Here is an 11289-nt window from a genome sequence, read left to right as displayed (position 1 = left end):
TTTTCCTTCTGAATGAATCTTGCTCAGCGGCAGATACGAAGCCTCTTTACAGTTTGAAAAGACATTTATTTCTTGTCAGTATGCCTCCCTTGGAAGTGAATTCATCTTTCCAATAAGATAAATCCCCTCTGCACAAACTTTGTTCATTAAACCTCTGAGATTCATTCAGGTTTATTTTTAGTGAGAGGCATTCATCGTTATAGCTGTGTTGATTTTCCACGCAGTCTAGAGGGTTTATTCTGTTGCTGCTGGTGCACCAGTAATATGTTTCCTTGGAGCAAACACGAGTGAGATGAGGTTAGAGGTGATCTCCTCAATAGTGGCATTAAAAGAGCTTAAAATTCAGGGACAGGGACATGAATGTCATCGCTGCACACCTGGCATGCTTTTGTCAGTCACCTTTCAAAGGAATTTTTGGTATTCATTGATTCAGCTGTTCTCCTGGTCTGTGACAACATCAGGCCTGTTGAGGTCAAACATCTTATTTTTTTAAAGTGCTTTCAAAAGACAAAAAAAAAATTTAAAATTGAATTTCATTAGTTTTGCAAAATTACAGCACAAATTGACAGTTTTACCAAAAAGAGTTAGGAGGAAAAAAACAGAAAGCAGCAGACCGCCTGCGCCAACTTCTCAGCTGCAAAGGATCTTCTTTCCTCATTTGGAATAGCTATTGATAAACAAAAGCTCACCCTTATAAAACCCGCCAAATCTGCGCTTTGTTTAGGGAAGTCTTTGGGAGGATTTGTCTGTAGGATAGGCTAATTTGTTTGCTTTGTGTTACATTTCCCCTTCACTCTAAACCCAAAATACTTTCTCATAATTAAGAAACAGCAGGTGTCCAATTAAGATACTCTATTCGTAAATAATTTTTTGTCACTACAACTGGTAAATTATCTGCATGCAAATGTGTGCAGATTAGAAAAAGCTACCCCATCCAAGAATTGGCTCAAAGGAGGAAAAAAGGACACAACCCTTCACGTTACACCTGCCTTTCCACTGTTTGCATTTGTAAATTGGAAATAATATTGCTGCATAAATGCCACAAATGTCACAGACACGGCACACTTCAAAGCGCAATCTGTTGCATTTCACCAACTCTTAATTGACCTTTTGTTCTCTGCCCCCTTTTTCGTCTCCCTCTTATTTCTCAATTCACAAGAAATAAAGCTATAATCCTGAGGCAAAAAGTCCTGTAAAGCCAAACCTAAAGGCCATTCTTATTCATTAGACAAGCTTGCAGTGTTGTTGGCTGTCACTGCCACCGAGGGGCTTGTCCATGGCCGCGGCCGACATCTGTTGGCATAATGTAGCGTCCAGGCCTCTGATAGGCAACGGGAGCTGATTTATAAGGTTCTCTGTTTAAGTGGGTGTCTTAAGGTAATTATAAACCGTTGGGGGGGTTGCTACTAATTGCACCTTCCCTGATCTGTAATGAAGGCCAACCAGCATGAATGAGTCCATCCTGTGCGACTCAGGCAGTGCAAGAGCGAGGGCAGCTGAGCTTGACCAGTTAGTGTTGGTTTAGCTCTGGGCTGGAGCTCCTCACCTGCTGTTATGCCTCGTCTTCAGCCAATTTCTCTTGAGTAATTAACTGTGATGCCACATATGGTGCAATGGTGGAAAATCTGATCGCTGGCGGATGCAGAGGAGTCGAAGAGAAAAACCCAATGCGAGGAACCCCGCGGTGACCAAAGCTCCAAACACTGAGTGTGAGCATAAATGGGACGACTGGAAAATTCTTTTGACATGCACAATTAAAAACAAATGTTGTTTCCACATGACATAAATGAGCGTAATTAATCACTCAACAAATGAATTATTAGGAAGATTAGAAAATTAGGTAGATTAAGTACACCAATGAGGCTTGAATTATTAACAGTATTTGTAACAGTTGATTAAGCTATTGCATAGAAGGAGGTCTTTGTGGGCAACGTATGACAAAGTAATTAGTTTGAGTTTAACATGTGCTATGTATATAAGGTCATATAGCCAACATGACATGAGGAAATCTTATATCATTACTTCTCACTTTAATAAACTTCCATAAACTCTACAAATAAGCATCATAACTTATAGCAGGTTCAAACTTGGTGCTTCCAGGCTATTAGTCCATCGCTCCCTGGAAGTGCTGACCGATTTCACTTGTGCCTTCTCTGCAGGTGTTACCAAAAAAAAAGCTACCTATGTGCCAGCACACGGTAGTACAAAAACACACCTCAATTCACACTCCTCTCACCTCAAAACCTTCAGTGGAGCGGATCAAGGAATATGAGAAAAGCTGCCAGACATTCACCTGGGCTCCAAACTCCCCAGATCCCAATCTGACCAACAACAACAGGACATGCTCAACAAAACCAGTCGACAAAGGCCCAGCTTAGCAACTCACGGGACCTAAAGACTGTGCTGCCAAACACAAGAATTAAGTGTTTGTTTTAGGTTTACTAAAACATTTGATTTTTTTACACAAAGCTTAGGTGAAGAACTTTTCCTTTTCGACCCTTTCATCAGTCACGGTGGCAAAATGTAGTTCTGGAGTGGTTGGAGACTGGGGCATGACCAAAAATATGTTCATGCAGTCTGTTTGTGAGAGTGCTTCCATTAATTGGGATAATTTGGTGAAAACAACAAACCTGTTGGTGTCTGCATGAATAGAAATTCTCGCAGTTATTTGCAAACCTTCGCCAGTCTGTCTGAGAGCGATTGCCATCAGTCCCAATCAGACGGTGATTATTTGGAGACAGGTTGCCTGACCTGTGCAATCGCTTTGACTAAAACTGGTTACGAATCCTTACTTTTTACAGATGTTTGTGCTCAAGTTTAGGTCTGTTTGTCTATACAGACTTTTTCTTAATGCAGTTGTCATGCAGAGTAAACTCTGAGATCAAAATGAGGACAGAGTTTGGTTTTATACCTCTCTTGTGTCTGGTGCTATTGGAAGATGGTCCATTAATGCATTAAATAGCATGTTGACAGAAACTGTCATTAAGTTGTGCAATATGTAAACGTGATTACAATCTAGCCCTGATCTTAACCACAGCGTTTTAAACTGTGAAACCCGGAGACACGAGGTTTTAATTAAGAGTAAAAATCATGCTCTGGCTGTGATGAGCATGTGCTTCACTTAAAAATGTCCGTAGAGTCAAGTAAAATCATTCCAGACCATGTGCTTAAGTTTGGTTCATAAAAGATGCCATCTCCCTTATTTTTAAATCTCAAATAGACTTGAGCTGACAGCACCTGCCTCTGGAGTTCCATCGATACGTCGCCTGCACAAAATAGGGTTTAGTTAGGAACAGCCGTGGACCCTAAGAGAGCAGAACATCCATTATTCTTGGGTAAGTGACAACCTAATTATCAATGCTGCTTAAAAAAAACATCATTTTATTGCACTGTTGGTGAATTTCTTATGAAAGTGGCCACAGTCTCTTTGAGAGGTGCCAGAAATTCTTTTATTCCAGGAAAATCTCCAACACTGATATAATATATATTATCCATAATGAGTTAAATTAAATATATACGTGAATGCGAGAGAGCAATTATTTCTTTGAAGTTCCCTCAGATTGAATTACGGCCTGCATGGCTCTGAATACAAAATGACATTTTAAACACGAGGCAGCTACATTTTATATCCTGCAATGTAAAAAGGTTTCAAGCAAAAAAAAAAAGCAAAAAGAACTCCGATGCCTTTAATTAATTTTTTTCCAAAGAATATGTGACCTTGGAGAATTATTTTCGTAATAAACGGTTTGTCAAATTATCAAAGAAGCTTAATAGTTCGAGATCAGCGCTGTATGGAACAGTGAGTCATGACGGGGCGCTAAAGCAGGGAGGTGAGGCTGTGTTTAAGCACTGAGTTACAGAGGAAGAGTTTCCGTCAAGTGAGTGACACAAAAGCAAGATTAGGGGATCAAGTGCTGAAAGATGAGAGAGGAATTTAGTGGTATTGACAGCACATTCAAGGGTTTCTGAGAGGAAGAGAAGACAAGAGACAGGGCGATAATTTTAGAGATTTGAAGGGTCAAGATTAAGCTGCCTGATAATAAGCAGAGTGAAATGAACCAATTTTGAAAATATATGCTGATGTAGTGTCGACTGGTGACTGGGGAGTGGGGGGGTTGTCAGTGCTTCCACAAATGACTTGGTATCAGACAACAGGCTTTTGGAAATATTGGATTGTACAGTCAGACTGTTTCACCGCCTGCCACACTATATTAATGCACAGCTCATATTGGAGCCCGCATTAGGTCTCCCGCGCGCCGCTGTTTCTTCGCGGTAAACGTGAAGGGCCAATAAAGAACCGAGATTTCTCGTGGATGTAATTAGCCAATCGTTTCTAATAGTGTCCATAGCAATGCATTTTCACGGCCGTGTCATTTCAACCTGGCCAATATGCCTTGAAGTGTAATTTCTGCCTGAGCATTTAGACACAGAGCTATCGATTGCATTCGGCGAATGATCTGCTCAGAAACCCATCATCTACTTTAATAATGTCACTCAGCACCACATTCTCCCTGCTTGGTTTCCATTAATAGTCAGCCTACGTGACATTGTCAACATTCACTGCTCAAACAACGGGGTTTTTGAAGCATGGTCGGTTCACAATTGGGTCATTTAATCAATTTATACAATTGAACCTATTTAACATATTGATATGCAGTTACCCTGTAATGTGTGTGGCCTTTTATCCCCTCGAGTGAAACAAACTCCAAGGGAGCTGTTCAGATCTTCTGCCGTTATTTATCATGTGACATTTAGCTGGGCCCTGATGACGGCAGCTCTCCACTTTAATTAAAGGTTCAACCTCTTCACTGGATGACAAATTGACTGGTTTGTGCCTTGGAAAAGTGGAGGAACATGTCTAGTCCACCCTGCTCCTCGCTAACGGTGGGCTAACATCAGGGAGAGAGGTGGAGCTGGCATTTTAGTCGAGTCTTAACTGAGGCGAGGTCAGACAGCGAGCTGCATTATCTACCGCACAGCTCTCGGACTAAATGGAGAATAGACTTAGAGATTTATAAAAAAAAAAAAACCCTGAGACAAGTGGAGAAATTTGTTTTCTCGCTCTTTCTCTGTTTTTAAACTTCACATTATTTCCTCTTTTTGCTGTTCTTTTGTTAAGTTTCTTGTGACCTTCTGTTCGTGCAGATGCGAGATCTGCAACTCGGTCGGTAGCGGCAAATGGCTAATGGTCCATCCCCCGGTTATTTTACGGCAGGCTGGAGAATATGTCCACTTTGCATGGTTCCCTTCTTCCATTTTTCAAACTTCGCCTGAGTTGGGGGTGACACAGCTTGAAACAGGTTTCAGGAGAAGCAGCAACACAAATGGAAGAGCAGGCCCAGATGATACAATCACTTTGTTCAGCATGAACACTTCTGCAAACATGTTGTGTGTGGGGGGGAGTTGGGGGTTCTTCGGGGCAGGCGCCAAGGCTTCTGTGTAAGATGAGATGGTGTAAACAGGCAGATTGGCTCTCTTCTCCGCGTTAGCTCCTTGAGATTTCATGCTGGCTGGATTTATAGAGAATCACAGTGCATTGGAATGCGCCTTAGGCTCCACTGGGGCCAGTATCAGAGAGAGTGCAGAGCTGTGAACTTCAGATGATAAACTAAATATAAATCCATAAAAAAAAATATATATATATATATATTTTTTACGATCTTAAAAATAGAGGCCCATCGTTTTGTTGTGCCTTTCAGATGGGAGTTAATGATACCCACTCTGCCTTCATCTTCATTGTATCTATTCTTTTACTACAATACCAATTTTATTAGTCTTTTAGCATTAACGTATGAAAGTCGTGTTTGATTGTTGTATAACACTTTATCTCATCTCCCCCTCTTTTTTCTTTTAACGCACTAGTTTTCTATTTAATTGTGAAACATTGTAGGCTCCATCCACATGGCAGTTGCTGTAGGAATGAAATTAGTATTAATACTACAGGTCATGCGGATGCCCCAATTAACAAGAAACCAGTGGAACGGCATCACTTTTTCAGTTAAGTCTGCACACCAGCTAAAATATGCGGAAAACCTTTGAAACCTTGCATCTCAAAAGCGAGGAGAATGACTCATGTTCATTCCGGGCATTGCCACCCCATCTATATGTATTAAAAAAGAAACGCTGGGTAATGTAGAGGGTAGTAATGCATGAAGTCTCTGGTGGTGGACTTGTAATACGATGAGAAATAAGACACTAGTTGCACATGTAAGAAACACGAACCACTGAATCTGTTAAAAGTGCGACAGGTGACTGAAAAATGTGACTGATACAATGGTAATTATACATTTTCCAACACTGTAATTTTATGTGGTTCTGCATAGCTATAACCTGAAACATTAGCATATTTTCTCACAAGTCCTAATAGATAAAGGGAGCACAATTAAACAAATGACACATTTATCATGTCCTTTATTTATGGAAATGTGCCCACATGCGTAAGGGAGGAAAGTGAGCATCAGGTGTTCAGTCAGTGGAGTGAAAATCAAGTGTGGGTGGTCTGCTTTATTTAAGTTTAACAACACGTATCTGTCAGAATGTGATCTCCGTAGCCCTTGTTTGTGGAACTGTATCAAAGCATGAAATAATGAGATTTCTCATAAAGTCAGGAAAAGAGCTGTTGATGCTCAGTAGGCTAAGATTATTACAGAACTATGTTTAGCGTTTAGATTTCACCAATCCACAGTCGAACAGGTTTCATGCAAATAGACAACTAGTCGTCCAAGAGCAGTTACAGGAACCTTTGTTAGTTATGTAATATTTATGAATGAATCTCAATTTTAAATAAGTGACCACGGCAACATCCGGTTGTTAAATGATGACATATGAACCCTTCTTCCCTTGCAGCCCAGCCCATGCAGCAGTATATTAATGACTAACCTCGTATTGTGGATGGATTATCTCAGTTGTTCTCCTGACTGAAGTTTGGTCCGTTTACAGCAGCGGTCTCCAACCTTTTTTGCGCCACGGACCAGTTTATGCCCGACAATATTTTCACGGACCGGCCTTTAATGTGTCGCGGATAAATACAACAAAATAAAACTAGTACCGGTACTGAAAAAAAGAAGATTTATTCATAACACACGTGAAAGGACCCAGGAAAACAGAGTTAACGATCAAAACGATAACAAAATAACGCTGAAAACCGATAAAAACCCTGAAAACCATACATTTCACACCTGAGCCTCAACTCTGGCAGCCCGGTACCAAACGACTCACGGTCCGAGGTCCGGGGGTTGGGGACCGCTGGTTTACAGCATCCTGCCATGCGATTGCATTTGTCCCTAACCATCGGGAACCCTCACGTTAACTTTTATCGAGTGGAAAAATAGCATTCATCCTCCAGCTTCACTGTTTATGTTATGCTAACATAGCTGTTAGCTAGCCACCACGTAGCACTTCATTATATACCAGCTAGTCCAACTTCAGTAACCCTGCAAACGTCACTGCTGTTTATTTTTCTGTCTTCATTTATGTTGGAAGTGATAACAGAGCTGTACGTTTTAATTTTTTAGAAATCTCTCAGTCAGAACATGCTATATCATGTTTAGTTGGAAACTAGCGAGCTAACTTCCTGCTAACTTCAAACTCTGTTAAACTTCATAAACATTGTTTTCATGGATGCCTGGATGTTAAACTTAATTGTTTCACCTGGTAGAGCAGCAACACTCATCATTTTATTAAAGATGAAAGAATTTAGACAGTTTGTAGCTCTCAGTGATGCCGCAGTGTTCGTTTGACTTTAGGACCTGAAGCCGAGTTTGAACCCTGAAACAGCTAATGACGTCATACTTAAAGACCAGATTTTGGTCTCATTTTTTTAAAAGTGGGTTTACTTCCTCTACTTTTTAAGACTTTTGTTGTGAGTACACTGCTCTTTTAAAAAATTATAATTGTTAAAAAGTTCTTTAATATTCTATATTTGGTATGTAAAGTTAAATATGTCAGGCCTTTATTGTTCTGTTGGTAATTATAGCTTATGGCTCATGACAATGAAGAATTCTTAAAAGCAGTGCAATCAGTCCTATTTTAAAATCTGCAACTTTACAGCAAAAATAATAGTCTTTACAGGTTTTACAGTCTTTTATTTTTATTTTGTAACTCACTTGTTTAAACTGTATAAAGGCATAAAGTTTTATTCGGGCAGTGTCTACTTCCTGGTAGCGATTGCTGGTACTTGTTTGCTAGACCTCAGCTCTGTGGTTTCATGTCACTGAATTAGACCAGTCCAAGACGTTTGTGCTCCAGGTTTAGGAAGTGAACTTCTACTATTTTATTTCTCTATTACTTACCTTTTATTAGCAAGTACCCTTATATTTGCTTTGCATTCAGTCTTGCATCTTGCTAACAAAGTTTGCTAGTGTTAGCAAACCTTGAAATATGGTAATGGCTTGAGCAAAAAATAGAGACCATAAAAGCCTAGAGTCCCCTTCCAAAATTGGTGACCACAAACCAAGGGGTGACATTACACTGGCTACAGTCTGAATTTCTATTCAGTTTATGCACTCATCTCCCCCAGAATCAAAGCATAAGTCCCAATAAAAAAAATGAAACGATTCTTAACAGTAAAAGGGTAGCGGAGCAGCCAGCTGGTTTCTGCAGTGTCACACATCTGTTTTTGCTAAATATTGCTTATTCACCAATATTTTTAAGGTGGTTTTTGCAGCAGTTTTGAGTAATAAGATGTGCATTCATAAACAAACACGTTTCAGACTCAAACTGGGTGTTGGCTTTCTCCTTAATGGTTGCTGAAGAAGAGTATTTGATCTCAGTGACAAACATCAGGGTAGAAGGCCATTAAATACACTGGAGAAGCAGGTTTTCCCTCAGCACAGCAGAGTGGACAAGGAATGATCGAGGGGCCGTGGCTCCCTAATGACGGTCCCCTGCAGAAGGGACAGTTGTCTCAGCTATAAGCCCTACTTCCTTGACAGCCCCTGGGATCCCTTTGTCCTGTTGTAAACTATACTGAAGGAAGGACATTTAATTGCCTGGCACACACTAATGAGTTTGCAAACTAATTAAAGGGGGTATATTACGCCCTGTGGAGGCCCACATCACTAAGAAAGCCAGGGACATCTTTAATGAGGAGCCTTGATAACCCTTCAAAGGAGGGATGTGTAGTGTCTGTAATGATGCCCAGGGTAAAGCCGAGCTCAGCCAGGGAAAAGTGTGTGTGTGTGTGTGTGTGTGTGTGCGTCCCTCACCTCGGGTGTGTGGAGACTTGCAAGCAGATGCCAAGTGTTTTCAGTCCATCGCCCACAGCTACCTACCTACATGTCCTAATCAAAGAGTTTCACTCTCCTTCCAATAGGTTCAAAGAGACCAGCTCCACCTCTTCTCTCAGTGGGTGGTACACAGAAATTTCTAGGTTGTTTCATTTTCCTGTATTGTATTATTCACCTCGGCATAATCAGGTTTGTTAAGGAATCAGAAGAAGCATTTTAGGAGCATTTTTAAGCGATTTAAATGACCTATATACACAGGAGAATGCAAATGCGTGCGCTCGATGCATAGGGAAGATCTTGGCTCGGTAAGAAAGGCAGAGGCACGAGATGGACAGATGGACTGAATATGCCTTCAGAATCAATGACGGTCGTGATTAGTCCCCATTTTGGAATTCATTAAATTACCCAGGGCGCTTTATGTTTTCAAACAAATTAAGCTCTTTGACTGTTGCTGAGGTTGAGCCGTTGCTCTCCGTCATGTCTGCTCGAGCTCCTGCTGTGGCTCGATGCAGCTGGCAGCCCTTTTCACTGCAAAGTCAGTCCCCCCTCCAGTAAACAAGTGCATTTTTTGTGTGGTCACAATATTTTCCTCCCAGACAGTGACGGCTGTTATTTTGCCCGTGGCTCCTGTCAAAACTAACATGGCTTAATTGACTGCGAGCGAATGAGCTCCTGGATTGATCCTGTCAGGCTCCTCAGGAAGTGATGCTGCTCCATCTGTGAGGCGCAACTCCAGCGACAGCAGCAATCTGTTGCTTGGGAATGAGCCAAGGCTAAAAAAAAAAGAAAAAGTCAAAATTACAGAAAGTACCTCAGGCGCTGTGTATATTCTGATCAGCTGTCAGTGATGACACACTCTGATGCACATGCACGCGGAAATAAGGCGGCAAAGAAGCTCGACAGAGAGACAGATATCCACATATACACAATGTAATTTTTGCATCATGGTTAGCAATGTCACATTCATGGGGGCCTGTGTCTCTCCCTGAAGGTATGGCACAAAATCAGAATGGTCTTGTCTGGCTTGTTAGACATTTGATGTCAGGCGAGGTTGTCCTCGGGGTATATCCAAAACGCGGGCTGTCATCTCTGCCTGCATCGCTGTCATTTGCCCTAAAATTGTGGCATATACTGTCATCTTGGGTTTTTACCTGTAACTCAACTCGGCTAGGCCCAGTCGCGACCCTGAAGCCTTTCACCTCTCCGTCCCTACCTTTCATCTGCCGCTTTTTCTCCTTTTGGTTGGAGATGCTGCATTTCCTCAGCTGAAGTGTGCAATGCAGCAGCTCCTTCTGGCTCGATTAAATATTTAGACGGCTGTCTATGTAGATGGCGGTTCGGAGACATGGAGGAATAATCTGGGAGACAGCTGCTATAGCACATCTGGGTGTCACTGATAGCAGAGGAAGGTGTGCGGCTGGTGTTGCTATGGAGGAGGTAGTCTTAAGAGACACACCTGTCAATCAGCTGGGCGGCACAGGCGCTGAGGCTTTGTAGCGTCCCTCTATGGTGGGCCAGCTCACACAGACTGACACCTGCCAGACTGAGACTGCCATTCATGTCTGAGCCGAATGTGCTTTTTGTTGAGGACAACCACACGATAATGCTGCCACCAGCCACACCATATACTTCAATAATATATCTGCCTCCACTCTAATCAAGTTAACGTCGCGTTACGAGCACGAGTTCAAAATTAAAGCACCAACTTCCTCCCTTTCGGTGATGCTCCGACTACAGGTAGGAGACATTTTGGGTTTTTAAATAGCGCTGATCCTTGTTTAGGTTTGCTGCTAACAGGGGATAGCTGTAGGTGCAGTGTGTCAGAACATTTGAGGAAGATTGAGTGTGAAAATCCACCCACTCCTTTCCCTCCCCACCCCCCCTGCACTCTTCATCCGCCAGCAGCCTGAAGTTGGAGGCTGCACAGCGGTGCTACGAGGCCGGCTGGCCTGAAAATCACTTTGTGTTCCTCTCCCAGGCACATGCGATATGGATGCGTCTCCGCTCGGCTCAGGCCCTCCCGACACAGTGATTAATGGCACAGGCTTCTCTCCCCATCTCA

At 42.0% G+C, this 11289-nt stretch overlaps 1 protein-coding gene across 6 annotated transcripts in view; it reads left to right on the top strand.

Annotated features, from left to right (window-relative positions):
• Positions 1–11289, top strand: part of LOC120738381 (RNA binding protein fox-1 homolog 3-like) — a 419925-nt gene that overhangs the window by 67166 nt on the left and 341470 nt on the right. Inside the window, exon 4 of one of the 6 annotated variants that reach the window (XM_040039617.1) lies at positions 3221–3335. The exons of the other annotated variants lie outside the window; for them this stretch is intronic. The gene's annotated coding sequence lies outside the window, so the exon portion shown is untranslated. The remainder of the gene's footprint in view (positions 1–3220; positions 3336–11289) is intronic. 6 annotated transcript variants of the gene reach the window in all.

This window comes from Simochromis diagramma, unplaced genomic scaffold (assembly GCF_900408965.1).
Source record: "Simochromis diagramma unplaced genomic scaffold, fSimDia1.1 OVJJ01000321.1, whole genome shotgun sequence".
NCBI lineage: Eukaryota > Metazoa > Chordata > Actinopteri > Cichliformes > Cichlidae > Simochromis > Simochromis diagramma.
The sequence above is the reverse complement of the archived record's forward strand: the minus strand, read 5'-3'. Positions and strand labels throughout refer to the sequence as shown.